This window comes from Physeter macrocephalus, chromosome 11, assembly GCF_002837175.3.
Source record: "Physeter macrocephalus isolate SW-GA chromosome 11, ASM283717v5, whole genome shotgun sequence".
In the NCBI taxonomy this organism is placed as follows: Eukaryota; Metazoa; Chordata; class Mammalia; order Artiodactyla; family Physeteridae; genus Physeter; species Physeter macrocephalus.
This window is the reverse complement of record NC_041224.1, coordinates 14,110,770-14,133,762: the sequence shown is the minus strand read 5'-3', so window position 1 is coordinate 14,133,762 and position 22,993 is coordinate 14,110,770.

Here is a 22,993-nt window from a genome sequence, read left to right as displayed (position 1 = left end):
CACGGGCCCAGCCGCTCCGCGGCACGTGGGATCCTCCCGGACCGGGGCACGAACCGGCGTCCCCTGCATCGGCAGGCGGACTCTCAACCACTGCGCCACCAGGGAAGCCCCCCAGAACCTTTTAAAGGGCAGTTTGTAATCCAAGGTGGGAAAGGTAAGCTCTCTAATAAACACGAGTCCGGAGACTCCGCCTGATCTGGACTCCCACTTTGCAGACCCTGGAGGTGAGGACGGAGGTGGAGGGGCAGGGAGGGCGCGCACCTGGCCCCGCGGGAGGGTCTCCCGAAGGCCCTTCGCAGACCCAGACGCGCAGGGCTCCTCCCCGCTGGAGAGGAGAGCCTGCGGCGCTGCGGGAGCGCCGGTAATTTTGCGACCAGCAAAGGAAAGGGCAGAAAAAAATCACCAGGAAACCTTTCATTCCGAAGTATCTCTAATTTGTGCAATTATGTAAATGCATTATGCAGCCCTCCTGGATTCTGTACTACTGCCTGACAAGGGCGACTTGGCCTGCTTGCTAGGTTGGAAGGCTGGGGTGTGGGGATGGAGTCAGAGGAGAAGGCCTTATTCAATTCAAATATTTCATACTTTTGGAATCTTTTATTTCTGCTGCATTTTCTAAATCTTAGACTGAAGCTGAGAGAGACTTCCGCGGTGTGCCACCATCCAGTTTTACAATAAATCTTATACAGACTGACAGTCCCTAAATAGAGTTATTTCTATGCCACAAGCGAGATCAAAGAAGGCCAGTGGATGATTTGACAGTAATGGGAAGAGGGGCGGACTGCACCGCCCCTGCGCCCGAGGAAGGCTGGGGGAAGGGGTGCTGGCGCCTGACCCCGTGGGAATCACAGCAGTCAGCGCTTGGCCACTGTGCAGATAAATAACGGATCCCTGACTCTCATTTCTCAAGTGATGGCGGTAAAACGTCAAACTGAAATTAATATACAAACCAGTAACAGTCTTTGTCATCACTTAGTGATAACGATTACTAGTTTTTAAAAATGTCTTGGCTTGAGACTCATTTTGTTTTGCTTTCCAGAAGTGTCAGAACTCGATTGGGTGGTCAGGTAACGTCTCACATCTGGTACAAAGAGCCCCCTTTGTTTTCTCTACAATTTCTAAGCAGCGTTTCTGATCTCATTCCCTAACGTGTGAGCCCGAGTACAGCTGGAGTTCAGAGAAAGGAGGTGAAGTGTCACCTGGACATCCATGAGCTGGGAGCTGGGGCTGGAGTTGGGGCCAAGGTCAAGGCCTCTGCCTAGGCATGAAGGCGGTCTGTAGTACAAGGCTGGCAGGACCACGGATTGGAGCACTTTGAAACTGGATGGCGGAAAGAATTAGGAACCTGGCAGTGGGTACGGGAAAGTTTACAGTTATTACGTTTGTGCCTCACAACATCCCTACAAGTTATTTTTTAATCTCTATTTTATAAGTGAGGAAATAGGCTCAAGAAGGTGAGGGGTGCACTCAGGGTCATGTGGGGTAGCACGAGGGTTCGACCCCAGGCAGTACCTTTCTGGATGGTGATAAAGGCTGCTGAATAGAAGGAATTCAATAGTCGTTTAGGTGGGAAATCGTTCAGTCAACAGAGCCTTTTCATAGGCGGAAGAAGGGCCAGACCCCTGCCCTGGAGGGGTTCACGGAGTCACCCGGTGTGACTGAGGTGGGCTGAGCCTCAGTCACAAACAAGCTCACCTGGAGCTCAGACACCTGAGGGCAAGAGGAGGCGGGGAGGCTGGGAGGGGAAGGTAGGTCCAGACGTCACGCCCTGGCACACCCGCTGAAGCCTTTGTCCTGAGGGTGCAGGGAGCTCTTGGAAAGATTTAAAGCAGAATATGACCGGGCTACGTTTGCCTCTTAGAAGATCCCCCGCCCCAGGGATGGAGAACGGATTCTGGGCTGCGCTGGACACAGAGGTTGCCACCTCCTTCCACGTCCCCCTTCCTTCTTCCTAACAGATTTTTGCCATCGACGTGCTGCTTAGGCTGCATTGGTCCTTCCAGAACTAACACTTCCACCCCCGGCCCTTCTCACCGGGTTCTCCGCATCACCTGGCCTTCCTTGTCCTTGGGCTTCTGCGAGGGGAGGCATCCCAGCCGGGTTCCCTCCTGGCCACAGCTCCCGTCTGCGGGGCTTTCTCACGGCTGCGGCTCTCACCTTGTTTCAGTGACACGGCTACCCCTCCGCGCACCTCAGACTCAGGGGTGGCACGAGCTTCCTGTAATTACTAGACCCCGAGAGCTTCACCGGTCTCTGTTGGCCCCCTCAGCCCTGCCCACACCTAGGTAATTTGCCCCCTTATTTAATTCTTCTGGAATTGAGTTTGCTATCTAATTCCTGTGGAGACTGCTGCCCCGCCCTCATACCCAGGGGGCGTTCCCGGTTAGTCTAAGCCAATCAGCATCTGGCGTTGCCTTGACCGCCGTGCTTGGTCCAGGGATTGGCAGGAGAGCACTGTCTCTCTCTCTCTAACGTGTGATCCCCATTGCCACGCGTCACCACAGTTGTCACCGTGATAAAGCTGATCCTGAGAAAGAAGGCAGAAAGGGGAAGGACAGATTTCTTCACGCCGTGGCTCAGCTGCCAGCAATGCTGCGCTTTGAGCCAGCTCTACCTTCGGACTTCCAGTTATTTGACATCATAAATTTTCCTTTGTTTAAGGCCATTTAGGCCAAGTGTTTCTGTCACTTGTAGCCAAAAGTGTGCCTGGACATAATAAGGGGAAAAAAAAGGAATCAAAGAGACGTAAGACTATCATACTTGTCCAAGCCATAAAAAGAAAAAACAAAAGGAAAGAGAGAGAGAGAGAAAGAAAACGCCTTAACTGGCAGCAACAGCGGGCAGGAGAGGGCCAGATGCTTGGTAGGTCTGTCTCCACATGTTGTATGAGTGGTAGATACAGATCACCACACCACCAATCCAGATGAAGGCCAAAACAATAGGTAGAAATGAACTGTATTCTTAAAAATTGTGAAAATGCTAAATTTTTTTTTTCTTTTGCGGTACGCGGGCCTCTCACTGTTGCGGCCTCTCCCGTCGCGGAGCACAGGCTCCGGACGCGCAGGCTCAGCGGCCACGGCTCACGGGCCCAGCCGCTCCGCGGCATGTGGAATCCTCCCGGACCGGGCCACGAACCCGTGTCCCCTGCATCGGCAGGCGGACTCTCAACCACTGCGCCACCAGGGAAGCCCTAAAATGCTAAATTTTATGTTATATATCTTTTGCCATATTTTTAAAATAAATTTTTAAAATCAAACTATGGACCAAAAAAAAAAAAAAAAAAAGCAAAACATGATGGGTAGAAATCACCACTGGGTATCTAAGCACCCAGATAAGCCACACAGAATGTGTCAGGGATCACATAGGAACATGCTCTAAATTATATAAGCAATCATCCCTAAGATGGTTCTATGACTTCAGGTCATTCTAAAACGCTGTTTCAGTTTTGTCAGGTGTTATTGTCAGAATTTGGAGACGTGGTCCTCCATCAGTTCTAATGACTCTGTTACTAGATATTCTAATGGCACGAGCACGTGGTGCTTGGTGCCATGGATGCAGCATTTCTATGTCACGTGTGATGGGATTTCCTATAAAAAAACAGCCACGCATTTCACATTTTAAGTCCTCTGGGGTGCATTTTTTAAATAAAACCTGTGCTACGCCTCCTTTAAATTTTTGTTTAAGTGAAGAATTCTCTTATAAAGCAAATAATCACATCCTTGACATGTGTATTCAGATTTCTAAATTCCTGGTTTTGCCTACAAAAATTTCTTAAAACAGGGCTTAGCTTTACACATCCAACCTCTTAAAATTGCATTCTTCAGTCAACACGTATTTATTGTTTCTACGATATTTTAAGATACTTTTCCAGACACTCTACGCTCAAAAAGCCCTCAGATATTTTGCCAACAGCCTAATTAAAGGAGTGAAAAAAATAAGCTTTGCAAAGAAACATGATAAGTGAAAAACGCAGTAAAAGATGCACAAGCTCTCTGGGAGTTCACAGTAGGCAGAGATCAGACAGATCAAGGTAATCAAATATGGCAGATACTATAGACTGAATGCCCAACTCTCTTTCCAAATGCCTTCTTGAACACCCGTGCCAGAGCTGCAAGCTGCATTTCTCAGACTCCTGTGCAGGTATGAGTTCTGGCTATGGTCTTAGGTGCTGCCACCAGGAGACGTCTGCCCCACGAGGAAGCATTGCGTACACAGCTGGGTTATTCTTGCTGGCACAGTGGTTAATGCTGGTTGAAGCTCTCGTGTCCTTTCCCTAGTCTCAGAGATGCTGAGGAGTCCTAGGCTGTGGCTATGTCTTTTTACTGCTGTTGTCGCTAGCTGTGTAACATCTAAACCTGGTTTTCTGACCTAAGCTATTTAGTACTCTCTGATAAATCACTTTCTGCTTAAACTAGCTAGAGGGAAGTCAAGGAAGACTGTATGGGAAAAAAGGAATTTGGACTGAGCCTTTGAAAGCTGGGTAGAATTTGAATAGTTAAAAAGAGAGAAGAGGAAATTCCAGGTGACAAGAGACAAAAAAAAGCAGGGGAAAAAATACATGCAGATAATAGTAAGATGGAGGAGAGGGCTGATAGGGAAGAAATACAGAAATAAGATGGAAGGAGGGTCCAGCTCAGAGTGACTCCTAAGTCCTTATGGGATGGAAATTAACAAGCGCTGCAGGTTCTTACCCTGAATCCAACATAAAATGTACCAAAGAAAAGGGGGGTATGATTTACAATCATCACACTACAGAACAAAATTGATGAGACTGCTTTAATTGAAAGCATTAAAGGAGGAAAAATAGGTAAGTAAAAAACATGAATAAAAGAGAAGTAAGTCCTAATCAAACTCTAATTATAACCCAGAGACACCATAGCATAACTGTTAAAAATGTGAAGCCAGAACCAGATCCTCTGAGCTGTCTCCATTGACTTGTTGTGTAACCTGGAGCAGCTTTCTTAGCCTAATGGTATACCTCAGTTTCCTCTTTTATAAAGAGAGTATGTTTCATCTACCTCATAAGGTTAATGTGACGACTAAGTGTGTTGCATCCTTAGAACCATGACTGGTACGCGGTAAGCACAACACAAGTGTTTATTGTTATAACTAATACATCAATTTGTTCAGTTGTTATAACTAATACATCAATTTGTTCAACTCACCAATCGAAAGAACTTGTGGTACGGATTGGATTAAAGAGAACGGATGATCATGTTCTCTTACTTAAAACTTAAGAATACAGCGGTTGATGGACTTCCCTGGTGGCGCAGTGGTTGAGAATCTGCCTGCCAATGCAGGGGACACGGGTTCAATCCCTGGTCCGGGAAGATCCCACATGCAGTGGAGCAACTAAACCTGTGCGCCACAACTACTGAGCCCACGCACTCTAGGGCCCGTGTGCAGCAACTACTGAGCCCGCATGCTGCAACTACTGGAGCCCGTGCTCCTAGAGCCCATGCTCCACAGCAAGAGAAGCCACTGCAGTGAGAAGAGTAGCCCTCACTCACTGCAACTAGAGAAAGCCCGCACGCAGCAACAAAGACCCAGTGCAGCCAAAAAAAAAAGAACCCAGAGGTTGAAAATATTGAGATGAAAAATAAGAGTCAGGTGAATATGTGCTAAACTTTGGTATCTATTTTTGTATTGGAGAAAAGACAATTCAAAGTGAAAAAATCATATATATATATGGGGGGATGATATATATTCTTTTACCGTAAAAAGGTAAATCAAAATGTTCTAATAATCATGAATGTATGTGCATCTGACAGTATAGCTTATCAGAGATTTAACACATGCCTCTCAGAGAGTGATAAATCAAGCTGTCAAAAATTAGCATACACAGAAGATCTAAATAACATGACTAGTAAGCTTGAAATAGTAGCTATATGTAGAATCTTATACCCATCTAACGTAAAAATATTATTTTTTTCAAGCATACATGTAATATTTATAAAAGTTGACCAGATACAGACCACATAGTAGTCCTCAATAAATTATTTTTTTTTAATGTATTTCAGGGACTGTTTGCTTATCACAGTGAAATAGAAGTGAAAATCAGTAACAAAAAATGTTAGTGAAAAAAAAAAACCCATATGTCTAGATACAAAACACCACTAAATATATCTTATTTGAAGAAGAAATTATACAAAATTTTCAAATACTAAAAACCGAACAATACAAAACACTTCCTGCCAATATGTATGCGATAAAACAAACGTAGTACTCAAAAGGAAATGTATAATTCCAAATATATTTATCAGAAAACAAGAGAGATAAAAAATAAATCACCAAAGTGTTCTAAGACTGAATGTAAATGTGGGACGTATTTATACTGAAAGCTTTTCTCCGTAGCTTTAATTCAATGCAAGGAGATTTAAGGAGACATCCAACCTTCTTAATTTCTCCTGATCGAAGATCTCAATTTATGTTCTTCTTCTAGGGACTGGCAGATTCGTGTTCCTAGGAGTATTTATTTTCCGTCATTCTATCAAGGTTCAGTGAGATGACTAGTTTTGCTGGCGCTGCGCTCCCATCAAGCAACAAGGCACCAGCTGCAAGATTCATTGGGAGCTCCTCTGCTTCCACTTAGGATTCTTGCCCTCAGGCATCCGTGGCAGAAACCTTCATGAAATCACCCGACTCCCTTCTTCCCAGGCAGCCCTAGACAAGCAAGACTTACACAGACTTGTCAGGTCTTTCTAGTCTCCTGGTCCTAAGTCTTTTTACTTCCCCTCATTCTTTTCCAAATATTGATTATGGGCACAGTAAGTCTTCGAAGTACCACTTGAGTGAAATTTCCTCCTTTTTGGAATATTAAAAAATATATAAAATCTAAAACAGACCTAAATGTTCTGAATATGTATATATGCACACACATATATTTATATGTACATGTGTAAATTAGAGAGAAATAGACAGAGACCATTTAGTCCTTTTTTGCTCTAAGTTCTAAGAATACAGTAATAATCCAAAATGACAGTTACCCCTGTCCTAGTCAGGGGGAGGTGGAGGCAATTAATGAAATATATATCACATAGTATGTATGTATTGAATGATGACTGTATTGTATGATGACTGTATTGTAGGATGACTGTATTGTATGATGATGCTGAGGAGAAAAGGAAAGTAAGAAATGCATAAGGAGTGTGAAAGGGTAGGAGAGAGATGTGTGGCAATGATTAAAGCACAGATTTAGAGCCACAACCTGACTGCAGTCAGGAAAAGGAGACCGCCATTCTCTAGTCAACCAGAACCTCTGTCACTGGAGACCCCTCCTTTCCCTCGTCCTCACCCCCCTCAAAGCCACCACCACTTTCTTCATCATTCCTAGTCTTTGTAACCCATTTCTCCTCCCCTTGCCCCACACATGGATGTCCTTGTCCTCTCTCCACTCCCCAAGACCCTGCTCACACCTCTCCCCTTCCAGGAAGCCTTCCAGGATGCCTCCCGGGAGCCTTGGCTTGAACTGACCTCCCTGGCTCCTGCATCCCATCTCTTCTACTATCAGCAGTGCTCTCTGGGCACTTAGTACTCACTGCTGTGAGCTCTCGACTGTTTGAGGACAAAGGAAAAGCTCAATTATTAACGCTTTGGGGATGAAACTTTCTCTGTATCAAAGACCATGAGTGAAAAGAAAAAAATGTATTAACTGTTGAAGCTGTGCTACAAAGGTCTGTAACTGGCCTGACAAAATGCTCCACGGAGCCTCCTGGAAATCTGAGGGATTGCACTGTGTCGCTTCTGAAGCCTCAGCTTCCCCATCTGTAAAATGGGAGTGAATCATCCCTACTTCATAGTACTGTTAGGAGGACTGAACAGAATTAAGTACTTAGCACGTGCCTGGCACACGGTAAAGCAGTGTTTCTGCCGCCATCATCACCTCAGAGGTGATATTTCTCTTCCGCTTCCTCTTTTGGTGATCCCTCTACCTGAGTTCAGATTCCCAGAGCCAGCCTGGACTCCCTGCCTCCACCATTCCCTGTATTAGAGTTTAAAAAGCAAGTCCACGGTTACTCATTCATACCCGACCAGTAGCGTGAGTCTAATTACTGGGAATGAATGTTCGCGTGTCACCTCAAGCAGCATCCGCATCTTATAACTTCTGTCTAAGTTTGGAAAAGCGTCCAGCCTCACAGATAGGTTGGGAGAAACGTGGGCAGTTAAGGGGGGTTTGGAGTGAGCCCCCAGAAGCTCTCCTTTCCTTCTTCCCTGCGATGGATAAAAGAGCTCGCCCAGTTGCTGCTGTGGAAAGCTGCCTTCCTGGACAAGGACATTCTCAGAATCTAACATCCAGCCCCCTGAGAGCCCCCCCCATCACCTGCCAGGAGTCAGCTGAATGCAGGTTCCCCGGCAGCTCGCACAGGAGGGTTCTTGGGACCGAGGAGACAGGCTCCCTTCTGGGAATGGTGCAGAGGACCACACTCTTCTCTCAGGAAGAGCCCGCCTGCAAGAGCGTCTTGTGTGAGGCTCTGGAAATGGCCTCCCGGTCTTCTTGGCACCTGAGTTCCTCCCCATAAATGAACATTCAGCATTGTTTGTCAATCTCGTTTTTGGTGTGAATTTGGGTAGCTGGAACCCAAGATTCAGGAGCTGACACCTCCCAGGCCAGGGGTGAAACTGCCAAATAAGTCTCTAAATCTGCCAAGTCAGAGCCCACACGGGGCTTGGGGCAGGGGGGCAGCAAAGAGCAGCCCATTCCGCCCTGACCCCATACGCTTACAGCAGTAGTAAGATGCAGAAATACTTCAGGATTCCTTACATAATAGGGTCTCATCTGCCGACTCTGAATACAAGTGCCTTGAGGGAAGACACATTTCCCGTGGACTCTGTCCGTCCATAGCACGTTGTACGTGACACAGGCTTCGTCCCAGTTGGTTAATCAAAGAGATACAAAAGCAGAGTCCTCCGCTGTCCACATCCCATCAGGCATTTTTTTATGGATAGGCCCCCAGTGGAAGGGGCTCAATCTCCTGGTGTCTTCAGCTCTTTGGCTCTGTATCCTACACGCGAGGAAGAGACATGGGGCAGCGTCACTCCACAGCTGTTGGGAGGGAATTCCAACCTCGACCAAAGAAACAGGCGGTAGAGTTGCTCTGAGACTGATGTATAGTGTCTCGTTGAAAGGGACAAGGCTCAGGAAGAGTCTCCACCACTTGTGCAAGCGTTGCCTTATGACTCACGGATTGGAAACATGAGATTGTCAGTCACTTCAGCCTGGTGGGGTCTGGGTTCAGGGTCGCCGATTACCACGGGTTGACAAGGCTGAGACTCTCGTGTGAGCGACGTAACCCTCTGCGAAGCCGCCCATGATGAAACTGATCCTGAGGGGGAAAGCCGCTAATACGTGGGTTCTTAGCTACGTGGCGAAGCAGAGCAAATGCTTAGTGAAAAAGAAAACAGTTTTCTTTAGGAAAATCACCTAAGCAGTAGAATTTCTTGCTTTGTTGCAGCGGCTTCAGAGATGGACTCTAATTAGCACCAAGCAGCCGGACAGCCTGCCTGTTATCCTCAGCGGCAGCTGATCACACACCTGTTCATGGTCATTAACCCTTCATGTCAGGTATCGTTTCTATAATTTCCATGGAAGGGGCATTTTCTCCTCGCCTCGGTAATGAACTGTGCAGGGCACGCAGCTGAAGGGGAATCCAGGGAGCACGCAGGGATCAAACAGGGTCCGATGGTCCAAGGCTGCACGTGAGTGAGATGGGCACCTGGTCCTTGGGGTGCCCGGGGCTGAGACCCCCCTCTGTGCAGGGGCCCCGGGAGGCTGGGGGTCAGCAACCCTTCTCGCCCAGCCAGGTGCGACCGGTCTTTCCTCACCTCATAAAATGCATTCTCATCACAGGCTTGGCATATTTACAGATAAATGACATTCCCATTATTTAATTTTCTCCCTGAAAGCCTAACTCACACTGACAGTAATCGTGTTTGGTAGAGTGTCCAAATTAACTGGGATTTGAAGGTTTCAAATGACTTATGCAGTCTCGTATATGTACTCCCACCAAAACAATCAGAATTATCCACAAATTGTCAGAGATATTCACAGCCAGGAGGAGTGATACTGGGGAGAGGGGCGCAGGTACAGTAAACGTTATTCCTCCAATGTCCTTCTTGCAACTGCTCTGACTCCACTGCTCCATGTTTTATTAAGAACCTGTTTTGGTCTAATGCTGCTCTGGCTTATATATGTCTCTTCCACTGTTCTTGCAGCCCCTGTCGTGTTAGCTTCTGCAGAAGACCTGTCGTCTATGTGAGGGTCAGGGACACCCTGGGCACCGGTTGGGACTCGGCAAGGTCTGTAGAGCTGATTGGAGCCCAGCCTCCTTCGGGCTCAGTGCCACGGCTGTCTCTGGCCCCCCTCGCCTCTCTCATCCCTTTCCCACCTGTAACAGAGAAAAGCAGAAAAGAAATGCCTCCCGGAGCTGCTGGCTTTGGTCACCGGTGGGAAGCTTTGCCAAGCTGAAGCATCATTCTGGGAAACCCTGCTCCCCCTGTGGGCTCAGAGCCGAAATGTGCCTGGTCCCTGAATGCCCTGCTGGCAGCTCCAGGAGGGAGGAGAGAAGAGACTGCAGCTGGTCCTGGAAGCAGGGCCCCTACCCTGCCCGTGAAGCTCCTTCATCTCCAGGGGCAGGCGCTGCCCTCCGTGGCCTGTCTTCGCCGTGTCAGTCCGGGGTGTGGGGATTCTCCTGGGAGGCCTGGGCTTTCTCTTTGCTCACAGTGCATCCTCTGACTTTGCACACGCCTGGCACGGTGCAGGCCTTGAATGGATGTCCTTTGAATAAACAAGCAGATGGGTCGGTCTCTGCATTCCCTTCCTCTGTGCCTCTCTGACCCTCAGGCTGCAGTTTGGCCCTTTATGATGCTCCTTTCCCTTCATCCGTTTCACTCTGACTCTACCTGGATGAAAGCCCCTTGAGAGCTCACAGCCCCTCTTCACGTGGCCTGCACCGACACGCGTTTAGGTCCGGTGTAGGGAGAAGAGGCACTGATCCATGCCTCAGGGGTGCGATTATTGGCATTTGATTTTTTTTTTTTTTTTTTTTTTTTTTTTTTTTGGCTATTAAGCCAGTTCCCCAGAGAACTGGGGAGAAATAGAATTGGATCTTCTTTCACCCTAAAATGCTCCCAAGTTTAACTCACCGAAGCCAATCCAAAGCCAGGGATTGACTAGGAAGACTTGAGGAAGAGACTGTCCAGAGTGGGGTACCTGCTCCCCTCCACACATACTTACTAGTTGTGTGACTCTGGACAACTCACTACGCCAAGCTTTCTTCCAAAGGGAGATGACAGCACACATGCTGGGTGCCCTGGGCTCCCTCTGAGGATCCCAGGAGTCCTGTGTGGCAGGGCTTTGTAAATGTAAGTTACTACCTGGGGGAAGTATTGTTTCCTGGTCCATTTGCAACTGGCAAAGATTTGGGATTCTGTAGTAAATGAGAGGAGCCGCTGTAGAGCCACCTTTTGGGGCTAATTTTTTTCTCCGCCTTAGCTCACCCTTTCTCGGGGTCTACGAGTAGATACAAAGCATTTGGGGCCCTTTTTGCTCCCACAGTCGAATTCACACTGGACTCACCCACCTCCACGGTTCACTCTGCCCCATATGCAGCAGCTGTAGCCGTTCTGCAGCCCTTGAGCGGGGATGGAGGTCACACCCCTTAAGCTTCCTTAGGAGATCCTTTGAAGACGAAATCAACCATGTGTCACATTGAAAGGGTGAGGGATTGTCCACCACAGATTTCCCCAATAGGAGGCTTTCTGGCTCTAGAAAGCGTGAGCCAGGGAGGAGGAGCCTCAGGGAAGTTTCCCCTTCTGTCCTCCTGAGGCTCCCCGGCCTTCAGCAGCAGTGCGGACCCCCTTAGACAGCAAAGGAAGCTTGGAGGAGAGACGTATGGGGAGAGTCTGGGAGGCTGAAAAGAAACCCGTAACCCTTCTCGCCCCAGGAGAAGAGATCCAGAAGGTGACCTCTGCCGAGGCCCTGCTCCTGAGCACACACCCTGGACTCCACTGGCCCCGTGAGCACCGTGGCGTGGGGTGAGGGGGAGAAGAACGTGAGCAAAGAGGGAAGATGTGGAAAGGATCTTTTAAAATACAAAGGGAAGAATTAAAGAAGGAGCAATGGAATAAGAGCAAGATGAGAGAGGGGACACCTGGGAAAGCTCCGGTGGGGATTTGTAACGCCGCCGACCAGGGACACCGGGATGGAGATGCAGCTCCACCCCCCTTGATGAAACACTCCTAAGGTTCCCAACAGCTAACGCAAGTTGCATCAGCAAGCTTCTCTTCTTTCCCCTGCTGTCCCCCAAGTTCAAGTCAAGGTCACCTCACCTGGACTAGGTGATAAATAGCTTTATGACCTGCTTCCCAGCCTGCCAGGCATGCCCTCAAACTGTTTTCCACAACAAGAAAGCTCTTTTCCTAACACAATTCTATCTGTGTCACTCCCTAATTAAGACCCATTCACGGACGACACACCTCCCGCCATCCAAATGCAGAGCAAAAATAGATAAAATAGAAAAACAGAAAACTAAAGGCATTAATGAGGTTCAAAAATCAAGGTAAATCTCTCCATGAACCAGAAACAGAAGCGAAACACAAATCAGTGGGCTCTGCTGGAGCCACAGGCCTGCTGGATCCCATTCGGGAAGGACGCAATCTGCATTTTGATTCCAGTGGAGAAAAGAAAATAAAATTACTCCACTCAGGAGTGAGAATCTGGGCTGGTGTCACTCACCAGCTCCCACCCCCCCACTTCCAACACCCACGCATAAAAGAAACTAAAAGCTGTAGCTAACCATCCCTGGGGGTTGAATTTTTAATAGGCTACCAGTGCAGGAAGGAAAAGGAAGATAGAAATGCAGTCTCCCATCAAGTCAGGAAGCAAGTCACAGTATCCCCAGTTCCACCGTGGGACAGAAGCTCTGTAATACCAGGTTTGGGGCAGGGAGTCCTGAGCAGCTGGGCAAAGGTAGCCACAAAACCACTGGCCCAGGAGGGGTGAACGCAAAGGAAACATAAGAAAGAAAAACAAAAACAAAAGGCTCCCGCTCAAAATAAGCCTGCAAAGCAAAATTCCAAAACAGAGGGTGAAATCTAATACTGAGAAAGACAGCCAAGAAAATCAACATTCAAAACATGAATATGCCCCCAAGGAAATTAAGTTTGTGACCCATCTGGCAAAACTTTAAAATACGTATGTTTGGTTGCCCGGTGAGGTAAATGAATAACTTCCATTTTAAAAGAGTGAGAAATTTTAAAATAAAAACAGGCATAAATTTAAAAATAATAATAATAAAGGTACTGAGTTTAAAAACTCAATAGATGGTATATGCCCAGACTTGACACATGGAGTGAAGTAGTGCATTGCAGGGAATCTGTACTGCCCGAGTGCAGTACAGAGAGCATATGTACAATGAAGATAAACGGAGAGTGGATCGGGAAGGGTCTCATGCCCAACAGGAGTTCTCAAAGGTGTACAGAGATGCACGATTCAGAATTAAAACTGTGCAGATTGGAAGAAAGGTGTCCAATGAATCTTCACATGGAAAGTACGCTCAGAATAAATAATGGTAAAGCCATTCTAAGACTTACCATAATAAAACTGCAGAACATGAAAAATAAAAAGAAAATGTTTATAGCTACCAGAGAGAAAGGACAAATTGTCTACAAAGGAACCATAGTGAGAAAGACCGTGGAACTTGTTATCAGCAGCAATAGATGACAGAAGACAATGGAATTTTATCTTCAACTTGATGGGAAAAATTAGTAACTCTCAACCTCAAATTTCATATACAGATAAACTACAATTCAAGATCCAAGGGGAAAATATGTGTTCAGACATAGAAAAATCCACAGACTCTCACTAAAAAAAAAAAATTAAATGATTATCTTGGGAAAAAGAAAAATGAACCCAGAGAATATATATACAATTTAAAAAAGAAAGGTGACCCAAGAAAAGATAAAATGTTTTGGTAAATTTAACTGTTAACTGAAAAAAAGCCAACTTTTTAAAAAAGAAAGCTAGAAACAAAGATAAGACGAATAGAACATTCCCTGGATGGTTGATGTATGCTAAGGTCCATGTCACATTCAGAGGCAGGATAGAAATACTCTGTTAGAGAAATTTACACTAAGGATGTTGGTTTGAAAGTTAAGAATAACTAACTAAAAAATGGAAATGCAATATGTAGCTTCCAAGTCAGTAAAGATTAAAAAGGGGGAATCTAGAAAACTTTATCAATCCAATAGAGAGTAGAAAAGGAAGAAAAAAAGCTGAAAAGAAGGATGGTATAAAGAAAATTCAAAATAGGTTTATAAAAATAAATCAGTAATTACAATAAATGTAAAAGGATTCAGTCATCTATTAAAAGATAGAAATCATCTGATTTACTTAAAAAATAACTCCTGCCATATGCTACTTGCAAGAGTTCATCTAAAACAAAAGACGCTGGAAAGTTAAAAATAAATGGACAACTAATATACCATACAGATATATTTTTTAAAAGTCTATTATAGCATTTTAATACCAAGAAAAAATAAATTAAGATAAAATAGATAAAGAGGGATAGAAGGGGGAGAGAAAGGAATATAATTATATATAATTCTGCACCCAAAGAACTGACAATATACATTCTTCTTACACCATTTTTTTAATGATGATATTTTAGGTCTCAAAGGAAGTCTCAATGAAAAGCAACGATTTAGTATCATATAAACCATGTTTTCTGACCAAAATGCAATTAAATTATGTATGAACATAAAAAGCACCTTAAAAGGTGTGATCAAAACTTTAAAGTGCACACAAAACCAACCCATAGGTGAAACAAGAATTCACAATAGAAATCAGTAATGTTTTGAATTAACTACATAAAAATTTATGAGATAAAGTCAAAGGGTATATAAGTATAAAATTATAGTGTTAAATCTATTAATTTTAAAAACAAGTGAGATCAAATATAGATGAGTTAAGCATTCAATCTAGGTGCTTGGTGGGAAAGAGTATATCTAAAAAGATAAAGGAGGAAAGTAATAAAGATAAGAAAATAATAACATAGAAAACAAAGAAATAACAGATGAAGTAGTCAAAAAGCTGGTTCTTTGAAAAAGATAATGGAATAAACACCAATTTAAAAAAATACATGCACCCCATGTTCATAGCAGCATTGCTTACGATTGCCAAGATATGGAAGCAACCTAAACGTCCATCAACAGATGAACGGCTAAAGAAGATACGGTATATATATATATGCAATGGAATACCACTCAGCCATAAAAAAAAGTGAAATAATGCCATTTGCTGCAAAATGGATGGATCTAGAGATTATCATACTAAGTCAGACAGACTTACTCTATGATACCACTGTATGATACTGTATGATACCCCTTACATGTGGAATCTAAAAACTACAACAAACTAGTGAAAATAACAAAAAAGAAGCAGAGTCACAGATATAGAGAACAAACTAGTGGTTACCAATGGGGAGAGAGAAGTAGGGAGGAACAACATAAGGATGGAGGACTAAGAGGTACATACTATTAGGTATAAAATAAGCTACAAGGATATATTATATAACAGAGGGAATATAGCCAATATTTTATAATAACTATAAATGGAGTATAACCTTTAACAATTGTGAATCACTATACTGTACACCTGTAACATATAATATTGCACACTATTCTTCAATAAAAAAATTTTCAAAAAAATAAACAGTGAACATGGAAACAACCTTAATATCCATCAGCAGGGAACTGGTTTAATAAGTAAATGATGATAAATCCACCCAATGGTACAGTAATGAGACAGTAAGTTTTACTAATTAAAAATAAATATATACTCCTATAAATAAAAAAGGTAATGGAATAGACAAATCACTTGTAAGACTCGTTAAGAAATAAGAGAAAACACAAATTCATAATATTAAAAATAAAAAGAAGCCATGACTATAGGCATAGAAATATACTTGAGACAATTTAATAAACCATTTAATGCAAATAAATTTGGAGGCTTAGATTAAATAACTTTAAAAGATAAAAATTACCAACACAGTAAGTCCCCTACATACGAATGAGTTCCATTCTGAGAGCGGGTTCGTTAAGTCCAACAAAGTTAGCCTAGGTACCCAACTAACACAATTGGCTATATACCGCTGCTTTTATGTTTGCTTCAGGACATCCTGGGCTTGAAAGAAAGATACTGTACTACTGTACTCTATACTGTACTGTACAGTACACAAAAGCACAACCACTTGTAGAGGATGCACACACATGACAATGTACGCCAGACACATGAACTCACTTATGTGATCGGACATGCAAACGCATGTTTGCGTCTTTGAAAGTTTGCAGCTTGAAGGTTCATGTGTAGGGGACTTACTGTATTTAGTGTGGAAGAAATAGATAATTGAATAAATCAATCATCCACTTGAAAACTAAATTAGTAATCAAATCGCCATATCCAAAAGTCATCAGACCCGAAGTGTGTTGGAGGAGAGTTTTACCAAACTTTCATGAAACAAATAACTTCTCTTCTACGGACATTTTCATAGTTAGATAAGGAGGAAAAGGAACCCATCTGGGGATATTGGTAAAGGCTTGATACCCAAAAGAGAGAGGATCAATGTCGTAAGAGAAAATCTCATGTATGTACATACCTACAGAAATCCTAAAAATTATAATTATTAAAAAGTAAGTCAAAAAATGTACCTAGAAAGTTTTTGACACTTCAAAGCACTGTAAAGGTGTTTGTTAAATAAAAAAATAAATAAATTATTCACAGATGAAAAAAAAGTCAAATTTAGATGTTTGTAAAAGTAACATATCATATAATAATATAACCATGATCAAGATCAAATAGGTACACAAGGATTTAAAGGATATTTCAACATCTGAAAAATCTATTAACATAATACCAAATAGATTAAGGAAAAACATCAAATGATCAACTCAATAAATTAAGAAAAGGCATTGGATAACATGCAATACTTTTTCCTTATTAAAATATATAGCAATGAGATTGACAAATAGACAATGGAAATTAATTTGTTGCAAGTCAATACGTACTGTTCAATCCAACAATTCTACTTCTAGGAATATTTCCTGGAAAAACTCTTGCTTATTTACACGAGCCACATACAAGAATGTACTGAGCAGCATAGTCTGTATCAGCAAAATATTGGCAAATTTCCTAAATGTCTATTAATGGAAACATATACAAATAAATGGTGGTATGTTCACAGTACAATTCACACACTAACAGATTAGATAGCAGTTAAAAATAAATAACTTGATTGCCAAAATGTATAAATCTCAAAATCTTAGAGTTTTGTGAAAAAAAAAGCAAGCTGCAAAATCATAGAGTATAATATTAATTATATAAAGTTTTAAACCTTGCAAAACGGTTATATATTATATTTTATTTATGGTTACATAAAGTTTTAGTGAGAATATAAAAGCCTGAATGTGAATGGTGGCTACAAAGGCTACAGGGTGATGTGATGATCTCTGGAAAGAGAGAGAGTGAAATCAGAAAGATACACACTCAGGCTTCACATGCATCCACAGTGTCACGTGACCCTACAAAGAGGGAACTATGGCAAAATGTCCAAATTTAATAAAGTCGAGTGATCAATGCAGAGATCTTTGTTTATTATATTCTATAACTTTCTGTATATTTGAAATACTATATTTTAACACGAACATTTTGAAGATCATTCAATGGCTGTCACCGACCTTAGAATAAAGAGAAAACTTCCGAGCTTGATAGGCATTAGCCTCTCTCTTCCTGGCCCTCTTCTTTCCAGGCTCTTTGAGTTTCCCACTGAGCCTACTTTCCTTGCCTTGAGGCCTTCATATAACAGGTGCTGTTCCCTGTACTAAGGACACTTGCCTCTCTCAGCTAACTCCCCCTCCTCCCCGGCACCATCAAGCTCAAATGCCATCCTGCCGGAACCACTTTTCTTGCCCATCCACCGTAAAACAAGTTAGGCCCCCTGTGACAACTTGCACACACTGTGAACTTCTCTTTCATTGATCTGATAAACATAACATTATTTTATGCATATGATTTTTTTAATGTCTGCTCTGTAAATCCCACGAGAGCAAAGAAAACGTCTGTTCTGTTCACTTAGATCTAGCACAAGGGCTGTTGACACATAGTATTTGCTCAGCTGTTGTGTTAAAAGAAGGTGGAGGGAGGAAAGGGAAAGAGGGGAGGGAGAGAGGCAGAGAGGGAGAAGGAAGGGAACACGGACGGAGGGAGGGAGGAAGGGACCACAGCTAAGTACCACATCTATATACAATTATAAACACCTGCAAATGCCACAGGCAAGCCACAGTGTTATTAAAGAGCTATAGAGATCGGTGACCAAACTCTTGATTTTTAAAATGAGGGAATCAAGTCTCCCAAGAAGTCCAGAGCCTACACCCAGCTACTGATAGAAACGGTCCTAGAATCCAGACCTCTAATGCCGAAGATCTGCTCCTTCCACTCTACCAAATTACCAATTAGCACTTTAGTGTCGGAACAAGGTTTGACCCTGTGTTCCTTTTAAGTTTGTTAGCTGATGTGTTCAGACAGCAACCCTTCTATATATACCACAAGCAAAACACTTCCGTGCTGACCATGGTGCTTAATATTTTGAGATTTAACAAACTTCACATTTCATATCTTTTAATGATCACACAGAGAAATGAATCATATGATTATGACCTTATAAAAAAGGAAAGACTGTGTGTGATTTTGTTGTAACCTGTCCCCAGCAGATACCCTCCTGAAACTCCTGCCACTAAGCATCGAACATCAGTTCCAACCAGAGGGGAGAAAGTGGTTCTTCAGTTACTGAGCATTCTGGCCATTAAGAATTGCTGGGTGGGGTGTGAGTCAAGAGAAGTGGAAAAGGAAAGACAAAGATAAAGCAAGACAACTTCAGTTTCTTAAAACCTATATTGAGAAGAGGTTGGGGGTTGGTTTCTCTTGGCCTGCGTTCTCCAGTGCTCCGTTATCTGCAATCACTGATTTATTATCACATGTTTCCAGTGGGGGTCCAGTTGCAGGAAGCCATGATGAAGGGTTCCTGCTAAATTGGCCCCTTGTGTATTAGTCATTATTTTAGCATTCACTGGAACAACATATTCAATAGTTTATTTATATATGTAAAAGGGAGAAAAGAAATTATTCTGTGAATACCAGGCATTAGTTCAACAAATGAAGCAATTAATTTAAGTGAAGTCTAATAAGACCAAATGGAGTTTTTAACACCTGGATCTGCTAAAACATACACATATACTTACATTCATGATCGCACTCATATACACCCTACTTCATTTGCTCCTAATGCAGTAAATATCAATTAGAAGATAAATTTAAAGAAGAAAGCTATTCCCAAAGGGTTTCAAAGCTCTTTTGTGTTTTGAAATACCATAATAAAGGAGATGGTGATGATGGTGATGATGATGGTGATGATGATGATGATGATGGTGGTGGTGGTGATGATGGTGATGATGATGGTGTTGATGATGGTGGTGATGATGGTGGTGATGATGATGGTGATGATGATGGTGGTGATGATGATGTTTATGATGATGATGATGGTGATGATGGTGATGATGATGTTTATGATGATGATGATGGTGATGATGGTGGTGGTGATGATGGTGATGATGATGGTGGTGGTGATGAAGGTGATGATGATGGTGGTGATGATGATGGTGATGATGATGGTGGTGATGATGATGATGATGGTGGTGGTGATGAAGGTGATGATGATGGTGGTGATGATGATGGTGATGATGTTGGTGCTGGTGATGATGGTGGTGATGATGATGAATATTGATAAAGAGGAACAACTAACGTTTCATTTAATTATGCAAACATGGGTGTGTGCCCTGTGCCAGGTATGACACTAAGTACGTTACACGCATTAATTATCTTACTTAATTCTTGTAAGACCTTATGAAATAGGCAATTTTATTACTCCATTTTGCAGTTAATAAAAGTGAGGTATTCCTGCCCCAAAGTTATCTAACTTTAAAACATATATGCCTAACCACTTTGCTAACTGTCTCACTGGCCCCATCCTGCTCCCCTCAAAACTGTGTCACGTGTGCACACACACACACATCTCAAAGTTCTTTTTCACAAGTATATAGTGGAAATCAGATGTGAAAAACTTTCATCAAGTTTTTGAAAATAAAGGCATACACAGTAAAAGCAGACCTATATACTGAATTCCCCAGGTTCGAGAATGATTAATCTAACTTCCCCCTCCAGGTTTAATTCTGAGCACGTGGCTGCACTAACCGTGTAGCCCTGTTGGTTAGTATCTAAAATCCAGACAATTCAACAGATGTTTGTGCCTAAATATCACCAATTCATAGCATTGACAGAGCCTCCTGCTCCCAATCTTTCGTGCATTACAAGGAACCATATCCCACACAATTGAATTGTTGATTGTAAAATAAGTAGAGTTGGGGGGTTTTCATGGCAATAACACATTCAGTGACACATTTTCAGTTATGGGGACTGCATGATTCATAAAAATGAATGGAGAGACAGTAACCCATGTCTGAGAAGAAACGCTAATTTCCTATCATTTCTATGAGTATCAGAAGACCCGCAAATGGAAATAGCCTGTTTCCTAGCATTGGATAGGAGTTCAAATGCCCTAATTGAATCCTGCATGTCCAGGATTCTCAAATAAACTTCACAGCCATAAAATACCCAATTTGAAAGGTATCCTGAGCTCACATGAATTTTTAAAGCAAGGCAGGTGCCTGTCCGTGCATATCAAAACAGAATTTTAGCAGTGAAAGTGTTTTCTTCTTGCTTTAAGTAGAACTGGAGCAAACAAAAAATGGTATAGAACTTGTGGAGAAAAAACATAATTAAATGGAAGAAAAATCCAAATACTTCCATGAATTTTCCAGTATAACGTTTCTCCTTTCTGCTTTCTCCTTTTCACATCCCAGCCAGAAAAGAACAAACTCTTCACTGGGGAGGGATGCAAAGGAACCAGAGTCCCTAACTTCAATTCTCAGATCTCAGATGCAAGGATCAATACTTCCAAGCCAGAAGACAGTGACTTTACTGTCAAACAAAGAATGGCAGTCTCAGCATCACTCACTGAATGCTTTTGATGCTCATCCCTATAACACAGAACTCTGCAGTAAGACAGGGAGAGTTACACAGGCAAAGTTAGCTTCTCCTAATCTTCCCCTTGTTAGCTGTGTGATTTTGGACACTTGATTAATCTGTCTGAGTCTCAGCTTCTTTGGTTATAAATAAGAGCCATGCTACCTACCTTATAGCACACAAATCACCTGAACAATGCTGGACAGACACACAGTCTACTGCCAACCACAAAGACTAGCTTGTATGACATTTTTTTAAATTAATATTTATTAGAGTATAGTTGATTTACAATGTTATGTTAGTTTCTGCTGTACAGCAAAGTGAATCAGTTATACATTTATGTATATATATATATATCCACTCTTTTTAGATTCTATTCCCATACAGGTCATTACGGAGTATTGAGTAGAGATCCCTGTGCTGTACATTAGGTTCAGTTCGTGTGACTTGAGTCGATCCAAGGAGAAGACTTTTTAAGAGTACCTCAAAGAACAGCATGGTGGAGTCAAGGAATTTTAGGATCAAAGGAAATTTATAGATCATTCTAGTACAGCCCCTTCATTTTATGAAAGAGGAAACAGAATCTTACTAAGCATTAGAGTCTTTTAGTATTTAATGGGAGCACATTTAAATGAGAACTAATAGATAAACTGGTTCAAAAGATGGTCCTGACACACTGCGAAGTCCGCGATGGACTAGGCAAAGGAAAGGCTCTATAAATTTCTAGTGGAAGAATGACCTCATGGAAGGATGTTGCCAACACAAATCTTATAATCCCTAGTTTCTCAAGAGAACTCAAGGTCAGCTCATTGTTTTTAACTAAGGCTTCTGGCCACTTGGCTTCCACTTAACTGGCACTAAAATAGGGGTTCTTTTTCCAGTGGCTTGCTTCCAGTCCTCCCCATCAGAGCCCCAGTTATTACAACTATGTTAAAAAACTGCCATTTATTCCCACTGCTAAATTTTAGTCTTTTAAAATTAGTTCTATCCCTGAGAAGTTAAGGAGTAGAACATGAAGGGTAACAATTGCCATACGATTTCCTTCATACACAAAGCACACAATTAACTATAGAATAATAGAATCTATGAGTTGGACCTTATTGCTGCCTCCCAGTCATTGAAGAAATCTTACCTGCAACATGAATGACTTGGTTTTTCCATCTCAAAATATATCTGTATTCAGACATTCCCTATTTGACAAAGACATCTGTTCCACTTTTAGATGGCTCTATTTCTTAGAAAGATTTCTTTTTTCCCCTAAAACCTGTCTCCCCAAAACTTCTCCTCATGGTTTCTAGTTCTTACCCTGGAGCTACAGTTTGGACCCTGCCGTATTAATCATACTTTTTTATTTTCTATGTTTTATGTTATTTTGACATCTTGAGGAGCTGGCTGGCCAGAGGGGGCGAGGCTGGGAGACTGCCCCTTCCAGGGCTAGTTAATCCCTAAGAACATGCTTTTTATGTACAAACTAACAGATCACGAGTCCATACCCCCAGCAACCTCTGTTATCGAACTCTCACCCACCAAGCCAATATTTCCCCTGCCCTAAATCAACTACAGCCAGGTACCAGACAACTAGGGACACCCCCAGGCCACAAAGCCTGCTGGGATTGTTCAAACTGGCCAGTCCTCTCTCACTTTGTCACAGCTTACCCTTCCCCCTCCCCATATCTTCAAGTCCATGCCCTAGTAGGTCTGTGTCTTTATTCCCGTCTTACCCCTAGCATCTTCATGACCTTTTTTTTTTTTTTCTAGATTCCATATATATGTGTTAGCATACGGTATTTGTTTTTCTCTTTCTGACTTACTTCACTCTGTATGACAGACTCTAGGTCCATCCACCTCACTACAAATAACTCA